This window comes from Homarus americanus, unplaced genomic scaffold (assembly GCF_018991925.1).
Source record: "Homarus americanus isolate GMGI-L3 unplaced genomic scaffold, GMGI_Hamer_2.0 scaffold23617, whole genome shotgun sequence".
Taxonomy (NCBI): domain Eukaryota; kingdom Metazoa; phylum Arthropoda; class Malacostraca; order Decapoda; family Nephropidae; genus Homarus; species Homarus americanus.
Window position 1 is genome coordinate 6752959 of NW_024720711.1, and position 13369 is coordinate 6766327.

The window sequence follows — 13369 nt, forward strand, 5'->3', positions numbered from 1 at the left end:
CCTGCACGGCCCTCCTCCACCTACTCCACCACCTGCACGGCCCTCCTCCACCTACTCCACCACCTGCACGGCCCTCCTCCACCTACTCCACCACCTGCAAGGCCCTCCTCCACCTACTCCACCACCTGCACGGCCCTCCTCCACCCTGTCCCCCACCACCACAGTGACTGAAACTCTCTGAATATTTACGAGAGAGGAAAAAAGAAATCTTTAATTGCTTGAGAATTCAGTATTATTGGGTTCTTTAGACGTGGGGATCATCTAATCAGGCGAGGCCCAAGTTTTGAATATTGGCGGCACAGAGAGAGAGAGAGAGAGAGAGAGAGAGAGAGAGAGAGAGAGAGAGAGTGAGAAAGTTAGGATGAATGAGACGAGACCAAACTGGCTGATTAAACCAAGCTGGTGTGGTGGTGAGCTGCCTCTCAACACGTCCTCTGATGAATTTGTTGTTGGTCCACCTCCGTCTCTAAATGCACTTTTAATTAATCTAATTATTCCACGTGATAAAAACGTGTCATTTGCAATACGTTCAGGGCCGCCTGGATGATTAATCTCCCACAGTGCTTTCAGCCCCAAAACACCCACACGCTGGTCCAAGAGCAAATTATTTCTTCATGATGAAACGAAATTGAATACACATATGGGAAATAAATTGAACATTGGTTTGGTTACACGTGTATAAGGAAGTAAATAACAGGTGATATGTACACAATATAGAGAAACACTTAAGGGAAATATTTGCAGTAGATTTTGTTGATCAAATTAATAATATATCTATGTTTGGGGAATCATTTTCTGGAAGCAACAACGTGAGATAGATATAAACTGAAAACGATTTATATTGTATACACATTCAGTAACATCCATATACATTACTCCCATATAAACAGTATCTCACCTGTGTAGTAACTCTCACCTGTGTAGTACCTGAGAGGCTGACAATAATTAAAGATTTCCTGACCTGTTATTTCCATCATATTAATGGACCATATATCAACTTAATTAATCTTACGACTCATAATTGTATCATAAATTACCAAGTCATTTAACTAATTCTGCCTATAGAACAACAAGCTAAGATGGTATTGTACTCTCGACCGTTACCTTACACTCGAGAATTAAAAAAAAAAAACCTAAATCTTGAGAATTACTTTAAATTGAGTATTACCTTAAACTTGAGAAATACCTAAGACTTGAGTAGTACCTTAAACTTGAGAATTACCTAAGACTTGAGTATTACCTAAAAACTTGATGTTACGGTTAAACTTGACCGTTACCTAACTCGTCAGCATCTTACCCCCACGCACCCTCCATCCCCCACCCACCCTCCATCCCCCCCTCACCCACGCCCCCCTCCACCTCCCCCCCCCATTAGTCGAGAGTAGAACAACGTCATCTGAACTCTGACTTACAACAGCTATTCAGTAGTTAGACAACTTAATGGGAATGGGAGGGAGGATGGTGGTGGTGAGGAAGGATGGTGGTGGGAGGGAGGATGGTGGGGGTGAGGGAGGATGGTGGTGGTGAGGGAGGATGGTGGTGGTGGTGAGGGAGGATGGTGATGGGAGAGAGGATGGTGGTGGTGGTGGTGATGGGTGGTGGTGAGGGAGGATGGTGGTGGGAGGGAGGATGGTGGTGGTGAGGGAGGATGGTGGTGAGGAGGATGGTGGTGGGGGAGGAAGAATGGTGGTGGTGAGGAAGGATGGTGGTGGTGAGGAGGATGGTGGTGGTGAGGGAGGATGGTGGTGGTGGTGAGGAGGATGGTGATGGGAGGATGGTGGTGGTGGGAGGGAGGATGGTGGTGGTGGGAGGGAGGGTGGTGGGAGGGAGGATGGTGGTGGTGGATGGTGGTGGGGAGGAGGATGGTGGTGGTGAGGGAGGATGGTGGGTGGGAGGATGGTGGTGGTGGTGAGGGAGAATGGTGATGAGAGGGAGGATGGTGGTGGGAGGAGGATGGTGGTGGTGGTGGTGAGGAGGATGGTGATGGGAGGGAGGATGGTGGTGGGGAGGAGGATGGTGGTGGGAGGGAGGATGGTGGTGGTGAGGAGGATGGTGGATGGGAGGGGAGGATGGTGGTGGTGGGAGGGGAGGATGGTGGTGGGAGGGAGGATGGTGGTGAGGAGGATGGTGGTGGGAGGGAGGATGGTGGTGGTGGTGAGGAGAATCGTGATGAGAGGATGGGATGGAGGGAGGATGGTGGTGAGAGGGAGGATGGTGATGGGAGGGAGGATGGTGGTGGGAGGGAGGATGGTGGTGGTGGTGAGGGAGGATGGTGATAAGAGGGAGACTAGTGGTAGGATGGAGCCAGTCAGTCAACCAATCAGTCAGTCAGGTGTGCTAATCTTCAGGTAACACAACTAATTAATACTCTCGTCACCTAAGAACGATATATATACGATACATAACAAAACACTAATATTTCTCTATCTCTCTTTTCACCGATACAGGGACACGAGAGCACTGTAATATTATGTATTATGCAGTACTGTATTATATAAACTATGTGTAATATTACCCTCGGCACATATAAAACTGTATAGTATGAATATTGCAAAATAGTAAACTGATTATACACGATGATTTGAGTTATACAATACAGACACACACACACACACACACACGTACACATACACACACATGTACACATACACGTACAGTCGTACACATACACACACACACGTACACACACACACAGTCCAATACTAAATATTATGCGGGAAAATTTTGACTCATCACACTTATATATCAACCAAAAATATATATATATATGAGGCAGAATGAGGCCATGACATACAAAATATACTTGAGGTATACTATGGATAAGAGTAAACAATAAAAGTATATATATAAAAAGTATACAGACAATATAATCCAAGTATGCCATATATGCTGGTCTGGAAATATACTTAGCATCAGTTGTATAATGATAAGAATACAATATGTAATGTAGGCTATCATACAATATAATATACACGATTTTGTTAAATATAAATTAAATGTATTTTGACATTGTGGTATTATAGATTAAGCTTGTATATTATTATCTAATTCAGTTTTATTATTTGTTTAATACTTTGATATAAACGTGTGTTATTATTGTTATCATTACCATTATCGTTACTGATATTATTACCGTTGTCATTGTTATCGGTACTGTTATCATTACTGTTATTCTTCTTTTCAGTACTGTTATCATTAGTGTTATTATTGTTATCAGTACTGGAGTGTATATTGCATCTCATGAACCGTTTCACATTATACAACATAGTGTATTACAGGTACAGTGTATTACCACGTGACGATAACACCACAATATACTTATGTACTTATATTTCATAATACAGCACAACACATAACACACTCACATGAAACAGCAAGATGTAACACAGCATTCACAGCATAGGAGACAACGACACCCACAGAAACACACGCAGCACCCGTAGCATAAGTCAACACACATAACACAAGTCAATACAGCAACACATAACACCCACAGCACAAGAGGCAACACAGCACAAGAGGCAACACACACCACAAGAGGCAACACACATAGCACCCACAGCACAAGAGGCAACACAGCACAAGAGGCAACACACACCACAAGAGGCAACACACATAGCACCCACAGCACAAGAGGCAACACAGCACAAGAGGCAACACACATAACACCCACAGCACAAGAAGCAACACAACATCCCAGGGACCAATATTAATCATACAACACAAGTATTCTGGGATAAACTTTGCGTCTCTCATTAATCTCTCGCCAACGGCTGTTATCCATAGCGCAGAGAGAAACGTTGAATTAATCATTTGATTAACGTATTTCTAAACGTTTCCACCGTCTGCCCCGCCCAGCACAGCCCAGCCCCGCCCCGTCCCGCCCACCCTATACCTACCCCGCCCCGCCTCACACCATCTATCCCATCCACCCCTACCACTCTGGAATCCACGTCCCTCCACCCACTTCATATACACTCCAGCTAGCAAACGTTTGTTAATAATCGGTTTTTTTTCCACTTCAGTAAAAATTTCCTGACGACAACGTTTTTCGTCTTCAGGATACACAGCGTAAACGTTTTTCTCTCTTCAGTAAACGAGACAACGTTGTATTTTTTTTCACTAGACGAGACGACCACGTTTCTCTTCCTTCAGTAGACCTTAGTGCCATTCATCCTATAGTTGTGTTCCCTTTCCAGTCTCTTCTGTAACCGGTATGGACTCCTCCCAATAGTACCTTAAAATCAGAACTATTTACTAAACTAATAGTCTCTTGTAACCATAAATCACACTACTCCATTGGTACCTTGTAACCAGAAACCGCTCCATAGAAAAACTTTCACTTAAGCACTTTCATCCAATGGTATCTATAGCCAGACAAACTTCACCCTTCTCCGGAACTTCATCTTAACCGAAATAACCCCTTTCATTAGAATAGTCCTTGTAACCGGAATTCGTTAAGAGCTCTTGACAGCCAATTGCGGGAGGAGGAGGAGGAGGAGAAGGGCGTTTCTGTTGTGTGTGTCTGTGTGCGAGAGAGAGACTTGGGTTAGCTGTCCACACGCTGAGAAATTGAATGTGGGAAGTAAAAGTGAAGACAATCTATCTCTCCGTGACCCATCCAGAATTTCGTGGATTGGAAGGACGTTTTGAGATCCGGCAACCCCAGATAGTCGTGAGTCCGGTTTGTTTTTTTTCTTCTTCCTAAATGGGATGAAAGATCGTGTGTAACATGTATCAATTTTATCGAACGTCATTTTTTTTACTGGTTAATTGAGATGAAAGATCGTATTAATGTATAGTTATTGTCTTAAGTGTAATTTAGGTGTGCATCAATCAATAAGGCTAATCATTTTGTAGCTTAATGTAGCTTGATTGGGTGATTGAATGGTAATTGAAGTTAATATAGAGATGCAGAGCGTCAGTCAAGGGGTGTGAGAAGGGGTGTGAAGTGAGGGGGTGGAGTGAGAGGGGTGGTGGTGAAGGGGGGGGGTGGGGGGTGGAAGGGGTGAAAGTGTGAAGGGGGTGAAGGGGGAGTGAAGGGGGGTGGGGGGAGTCAACCCAAACACTAATCAATCTGGTAATTGTGGCTCTTCAAAGTGATTGGTTGATTGGTTCTTTATGGGCTGAAGATGCAGAGAATGTACTAATCAGAACACCAAAAGTTTCTTGAAAGATTAAATACTCATTAACACCAAAAGTTCCAAGAAAGTTTCATTCTCAATAACACTAAAAGTTTCTAGAAAGTTTCATTCTCAATAACACCAAAAGTTTCTAGAAAGTTTCATTCTCAATAACACTAAAAGTTTCTCGGAAGTTTCTCAGCAACTAACACCAAAAGTTCCAAGAAAGTTTCAGTCACAAGCAATACGAGTTTAATGATACATTTTCGCGGTCTTCAGAAGTGATGTAATAGTTCGTTACAACAGTTTCGAGCAACAATTTAACGGTTCATATCAACGGTCTTCAAGGGCAATCAAATACTCCTTCTCAGGTCACAATACAACTCTCAATACTGTGTCTTCAGTCTTCACCGTCACCTAACCAACCCTTTGAGGACGATGGTTTAACCCTTTGAGGACGATGATTTAACCCTTTGAGGAGGATTGTTTAACCCTTCGAGGACGATGGTTTAACCCTTTGATGACGATGGTTTAACCCTTTGATGACGATGGTTTAACCCCTTGTGGATGACGAGTTACTCTTTGTGGACGATGGTCTAACCCTTTGAGGACGATGGTTTACCCTTTGAGGACAGTGGTTTAACCCTTTGTGGTCAATGAGTTAACCCTTTGTGGATGATGAATTAACTCTTTAAGGACGATGGCTTAACCCTTTTAGAACGCTGGTTTAACCTTCTGAGGACGACAGTTTGACTTTCTGAGGACTATGGTTTAATTAACCCTTTGATGACGATAGTTTAACCCTCCAAGGAAGATGGGTTAATCATCTCCTGTTGCCATTTCAACCATTCCCTTCAAAACAATAAACCAGAATCTAAACCACCTAAACCATCACCGAAATCAGGTAAACTAAAGTGAGGGTGAGCTGCCGCCTCCCTCACGGCCGTCTCGCGTGAGGGTGACGGGAGGATCAGGGACGGGAGGGGGTAGGGGAGAAGGGGGAGAGGGTAAGGTATACATGGAAGAGAGAGGGAAGGATCAGGGAGAGGGAGGGGAGAGTGCAAGGTACAGGGAAGAGAGATGGAAGGATCAGGGAGGAGGAACGGGAAGGGGGAGCGGGAGGGGGGGAACGAACATGAGGTAGACAGGAACGAAGTTGGCGAAGCAGTGGATGTGTCTAGAGGAATGAGAGAGAGGAGTAAAGGGGGGGGTGGGGAGCAAAGGAGAGGGAAGGGAGGAAAGGGGAGGAAGTGGAGGATGGGGAGGAAGAGGAGGAAGGACAGGAGAAGGAGGAGGAAGGGAAGGAGGAGGACGAGGAAGGGGGAAATTTCAGTATAATTACGCCTCGGTGTACCGGCTCAGATAAACTTCTCATGAATATTCAACAGTTGTGCAGAATCAATCAACTTGGTGATCGCGACGGGGTTCATTTTCTCGACCATCTGACGCGACGTCTTGGAGGAGGAGCCGCAGTGTAGGATTAGTATTGTGACGTTCTCTGTAGCAAGGGCATTCCTAGTAGTAAGCGCGTTCTCAGTAGTGGGGCGAATAATGCGTTCTCAGTAAGCGAGGAGTTCTAATCAGTGGTAAATAAACCGAGTTATGGAAGTTAGCGTGTGTCGGTGTGTGTGTGTGTGTGCGTGTGTCTGTCTGTGTGTGTGTGTGTGTTGAAGAGCCAAACTAGATCCTAATCCCTATTAAAACCGTGGTTTGGTTATGGTACAGGTAGGTTAGTTTAAGTTAGGTTAAGTTTTGGATCTGAGAATTAGTGAGTCAATGGATAGTTAAATTGTGAGGTTGATATCTCTCTCTCTCTCTCTCTCTCTCTCTCTCTCTCTCTATCTCTCTCTCTCTCTCTCTCTCTCTCTCTCTCTTCTTCTTCTTCTTCTTCACCTTCCAGTTCCTCTCCCTCCCAATCCTTCCTCTCTCAATCCCATTTTCTTTCCTAATTATTGCCTTTCCCGCTTTCTCTTCCACCCCTTCCTACCTTTCCAATCCTTTCTTCTCTCTCCTTCTTCCTCCTTCCCCGTCACTCCTTCCTTCCCTCTCCTACACTCATTTCTTACCTCACCCTCTTCTTTCTTCCCTGTCACTCCTCTCTTCCCCACTCATTTCTTGTCTCTCCCTCTTCCTCCTTCCCTGTCACCCCATCCACTCATTTCCTCCCTCTCTCTCCCTCTCACCACCCCTCAGGCCACTCTCCTAATCCTCACCCAAGACCTACCTCTCCCTCATTTGCCCTATTATCTATTCCTTTCATCAATTTCTAACTGGTTCGCTTGTTCAATTAATGCCCATGTGTTTTTTATTGATGGGAATGGAACTGCGAATCAGTGGAACGGAAATCGGTAATTAAAAAGAAATATTGGTATTTGAGTCCGTATTATTCCCACATACAGTTGAGTCACCCATGCGAAAAGGCGCCCCGATGAAAACGAGAATAGAGGCAAGAATTTTCTTTCCTTTTCCGTTTTTTGTTTATCTTTCTTGATATATATAATTCCTGTTTATTGTCTCAAAGATGGCCGATATAGGAGGTATTAGCGAGTCTTTGAGTATATCTAAGTATATTCTCCCGTACGTGTAAGTCGTAAGTTATTTTATTTGTATTTTATTTTTCCCGCCATAATACCCCACGATCGCGAGTCAGGGAGGGAGAGTTGAATTCTCTTTCTCCATCAGCGAGAGAATATCTCACTATCTCCTGCCTGACTGCCGTGTTGTTTGTTCAAATTCTCTCTCTCTCTCTCTCCCCCTTTGTTTTGAGACGAATAAAAGAGAATATCCAAAACATTATTTCCAGCCGAGTGAACATTTTAGAAGACTTATAGATGAGGGGGGACACCGGAACCGAGTAATGTAGATTCAGTACAGACGGGGGAAAAAAATCTTATCGTGGTCATGCGTGGCCCAGGCAGCATCATGGACTGTATACTTGTGGGGGTTTTTCTTCCTTGTTATATATATATATATATATATATATATATATATATATATATATATATATATATATATATATATAAATATATTAATCCGTTTATTTATCTTTCGATGTACTGTACATAGCTTAATCAGATTACCTGAAGATGAGACACCTGACCTTGTTTTACCTGATAATTAATTAACTACCCTAACGTTACGAGGGAGAGGGGGGTCGTTAGGTTAGGGTAGGTTAGGTTTGATTTGGTTAGATTAAGTTATGTTAGGTTGATTAATCTTCAAATGAATTGGCTTATTCTAAACTATATGATGAAGAACAGATACGCAAAGCAAAACGTTTACTGAAGTTCACTGCACTGTAGGGGAGGGAGGGAGGGAGGGAGGGAGGGATGGAAACAGGGAAAGGTGTGAGGGGGGGGGTTCTAGCACTCAGGGGGCCCTCCTCCCATCCCACCTTCCTTCCTTCCTTCCTTCCTTCCTACCCACCTTTCCTCCTTCCCTTCTTCCTTCCTAGCCTACCTCCCCCTTACCCACCCAACCCTGAGGTATATGAAGCAAGAGGCGAGGCCAGGCAGGTCAGAGCAGGCAGGCAGGTCAGAGCACCCTATCATAGCATCTGTCAATAAATTAATATACTATTAAGTCCTCCACACCGGCTATTTAATTTTCTCTTCCTCTGACCATCAGATTCCATTACAGGTTTAATTATACTCACCTGGCCACAGCGATACACCTGCGGGGAGATTCTTGTGCGTGTAACTCTCAGCTCCAAAATATATTAATCTTTGTATCAGTATTGTTGTAATTCACTGTTCCGTTGTTATAGGGTCAATGTTTTTGTTGTGAATGTGATGTATTTGTTGTGTGGGAAATTTTTGTTGTTGTGTGGGGAATGTTTTTGTTGTGGGGAATATTATTGTTGTCGTGGGTAATATTTTTTTGTCATGTAGGGAATATTTTTGTTATGTAGGGATATTTTTCTTGTTATGTAGGGAATATTTGTGTTGTTGTGGGGAATGTTTTTGTTATTTTTTTATGTTCGTTTTTTATGTTTTATATGGAATAAATTAATTATTCCAATTAAAATAATAAAGATATTTATTTATTTATTTACAAGTTTAGTTTATTCTTCCTTTATATGGTGTCTATGTTTTATAAATTTATAAATAAATCTTTGTCGTTGTTGCTTTTTCATCTATTTTTTTTTATCCGCGGCGTATATGAGTTTTAACCAACATTAATTCACCTTTCATAAATGGCATCCCTTCCCTTCCTCTCATCCTCCCCCTCCTCTCTTCCCACATCCCTCCCTCCTCTTACTCGTCCCCCTCACCCCATCTCATTTCTCCTCTTATCCTCTCACCCTCCCCTCCCTCATCCTCTCTCACTCCACAAATCCCTCACCCTCACTCACTCCTCCTCTCTCCCTCACCCTCTCTCACCCCTCTTCTCCCTCACCCTCTCTCACCCCTCACCTCTCTCCTCCTCTCTCTCCCTCACTCTCTTCACCTCTCCCTCCCTCACCTCTCAACCCTCCCCCCTCCCTCACCTCTTTTCTTTCCTCCCATTCCTCATCCCTCTCACCCTCCTCCCTCCCTTCTCTCTCCCTCCCTCACCTCTCTCATCTCCCTCCCTCACCCTCTCTCACCCTCCCTCTCCCCATCTCTCTCACCCTCCCATCCTCAATTCTCCTCACCCTCCTCTCTCCCTCTCTCTTCTCACTTCCCATCCCTCACTCTCTCACTCTCCTTTCTCCTCACACCTTTCTACACCCACCCCCCACGCGTTATTTTTGAGTTGAAAGTTTCCATATTAAGGCTTCATTTATCCCAGTAGCCGCTACCGATCAAGCCGTTGGAGCTTAGCAAAGTTCGTTGTTCAATTAATGCCGATATGTTTTAGAATTGAGAATTAGAGATTGAATTGGGAATCATAACAGAATGGCTAAGTGTCAGTGCCAGCCGCGCCTAGGAACCAGGAATTAATCGGGAATGAGATTTGGAATTGGAAATTACTAAGGAGGGACAAAGGGATTGGACGGGAGCCGGAATTCCCAAAGCTAGGAGAGGGGGGAGGAAGAGGAGGAGGGGGAAGGGAGGGAGGAGGAGAGGATAGGGGAGGAGGAGGAGGAGGAGGAGGAGGAGGAGAAGGAGGAAGGAGAGGGGGGAGGGGTAGGGTAGGGGAAAGGGTTAAGGAAGGGGTAAGGAAGGAAGGCAAAGAGGGAAGGGAGGAGGAACGAGATAAAAGGGAGAGAAGTAGAAGAGGGAAGGGGAAAACGGAGGAAAAGGGGGAAGGGAAAAGAGGTAGAAGGAGGAAGGGAGAGATGAAGGAAGGGAGAAGAAAAGGAGAGGGAAAGAGAGAGAGAGAGTGGAGGAGGGGGGCGGAAGGGAGAGGGGGACGGAAGGGAGAGGGGGGGTAGGGGGAAGGAAGCAGCGGGAGGAGGGGGAAGGAAGCAGCGGGAGGAGGGCTCAATCTCAAATAATTGATCCATTTAGCTTACAGTAATCACTTCAAACACTGATATAACACAAGCAGGAGTGTCGTGGTCATCAGTCAAACACAGACAAAACAAACATACAAACACATCTACTGATTTATATACACTGATGAAAATGTTTGTCTGTTTAATTAGTAACATGCATTGTGTGTTTATGTGTGTGTGTGTGTGTGTGTGTTTATGTGTGTGTGTGTGTGTGTGAATGATTAAATTTTCCTTTAAAAAACTATTAACTTAAATAATATCTAAGGAAGGAAGGAAGGAAGGAAGGAAGGAAGGAAGGAAGGAAAAACACTGTCCATATCACATTCTACTTCCCTCAACAACTACCTTCCATTTCGTTACCAACATCTAAAGAGGGACGATCATGAACCACCACTTTACGGTGGCAGTAACGCGGGTATATAACTCAGGCCGTAAGTAAATATTTAAATACACATACGAGACTATATACCTGAGACTATATACCTGAGACTATATACCTGTCTATTGATTCCACAGACGCCCCCTACAAGTGTGTTATATTTGGTATATGTTTTACGAGGTATATACAAAGCTCGTTGTTTATACGGTGTAAAGTCCGTGCTGGGGAAGAAAAAAAACACACACAAACACATACACATACACGCAAAACAAAAGTCAAATAGCAAAAATATAATTGTATTATTCAATCCCTATTTGCAAATACGGAAATAAAACGCGATGTGTTAAATGGGAGAGGATAAGAATAAAAGTATTACGATAGTCGGGCGAGCAAATGTTTGTTTGAATATCACGTGTTTCATGTAACACAAACCTAAAGTTAACCAAAGTGCCATGGCAGATTGTGGCCCACACATCACTAAACACACTAAAACTGTCCACCGTCATCACCCTCCTGCCTCGTCTCCCCCCCCCCCTCCCCTCACCTTAATAATACTGTATATACCACCCTAAGTATCACCTCTACTCCCTACCTTCTCTATTCTTCCTTCTAATACAACCTTAAGTCAGAGTAACCATGAATATCCACCCCCCTCCCTCCCGTTTTTTCTCGTATATTCAAGCCACATTTTAACTACCCCCCACCCCTCCCCCCCACCCCCATAACAGAGTAAACTTGCCGGAGTAGAGGAGTGTTGTATCTCGTACCTGCAGCGACTGAACCAACCATCCCTCGCCCCCACCTCTTCAACTGATAACCCCGTCTATGATTTCCTTCCCGGATTTCAGCATAGTTTCATTACAGGTATCAATTACAGTTATGAAATGCGTTGTTTTGACCTTAAATTTGACCCTTTAAATACAAGAAAACATTGCGAGTTATTTTTTACCTTTTTATCACCTGACTCTCGCCTTGTTACACAGTGTGGCGAGGCGGAGCTGGTGACCCCTAGACCTGCCGCTTCTAAAATGGTCTCTCATAAATTCAGTGGCAAAGAGAGAATGGGACAAGATGGACTATGTCTGACGTCACCCTCCCTCCCGTCACCCTCCCCCCCTCAATCGACTCCCTCACGATTCGATTCCATCCCCAACCAAACCCATGGTCGTACTGATAGTAGTTGGGGTAGTATTGGTGGTAGTTATGATAGTAATGGTGGTGGTGGTGGTGGTGGCAGTAGTAAAGGTGGTGAGGGTGATGGTGAAGATAATGAGGGTGGTGGTGGAGGCAGGATGACGGAGGGTGTGGAGGCAGGGTGATGCAAGGTGTGGAGGCAGGGTGTTGCAGGGTGAGAGAGGATGTGGAGGCAGGGTGACGGTGGGTGTGGAGGCAGGGTGATGCAAGGTGTGGAGGCAGGGTGATGCAAGGTGTGGAGGCAGGGTGATGCAGGGTGAGAGAGGATGTGGAGGCAGGATGACGGAGGACGTGGAGGCAGGGTAAGGGAGGGTGTGGAGGCAGGGTGGACCAAGGGAGGTGGGCAGCTCTGCACCTCACCAAACAATACTCAGATATAACATGATGATAACCCGACCTAATCTGATTGATCCATTTAGCCAGCGTCTGAAGCTCAGTATCGCGCGGGGCAGCCCAGCACGACCCTTTGATCTGACGGAGGGGAGGGCGGGGGTCTTCCTACCTGTAGTCCTCCAGCCTTCTCCTCCACGTCCTCCTCCTTGGGGGTGAAGGTGGAAGGTGGTGGAAGGGAGGGCGTTTCCTTCTCCCCCCCCCCTTTCCACTCCCTTCTCCTTGACTGAGGGTCAGGTGAGGGGTGACAAAAGGGGAAGGTGAGGTTTTCTCCCTCCCTCCTCCTCCTCCTCAGCCAACAGTTGTGTGGAGGGTCCCAGTGTGGAGGGTCCCAGTCGTCAACCCTTCACTCCCTCCTTCTCAGATGTTAGTGGGATGGAGGGTCACCAACGAGAGAACGATTCCTTCACCTTTTTCTCCCTCCTCCGCTGACGATGGAGTGGAGGATGTCAGAGTAAGGCGGGGGAGGGACTGACTCCACCTTCCTCTCCTTTACCCACCACTTTCAGGCTAAGGGTAGGAAGCATATTGGTAGATGGGGAGGGTAGTTCCATCACCCCATCCACCTCTGTTGATAAACCCTCGAGGGCTTGTTTTAGGTTTATTTTTTTATAACTTGTAGAATCTTTTATGCATTGTTTAATTTCGGTTTATTTACCCAATTTCATTATCATTATTATTTTATACATTATTTTTCTCCATTCATAGAAAACAAGAACATTAAACAACCTTTTATTTATGTGATCTGATTTGTCTTTATATTATGGAGTTTCCTTTAACTACAGCGCTAAATCCCTAATAAAAAACCACGGTCACTTCCCTTAAACTACGTCGCTAAATCCTTTATAAAAACCACGGTCA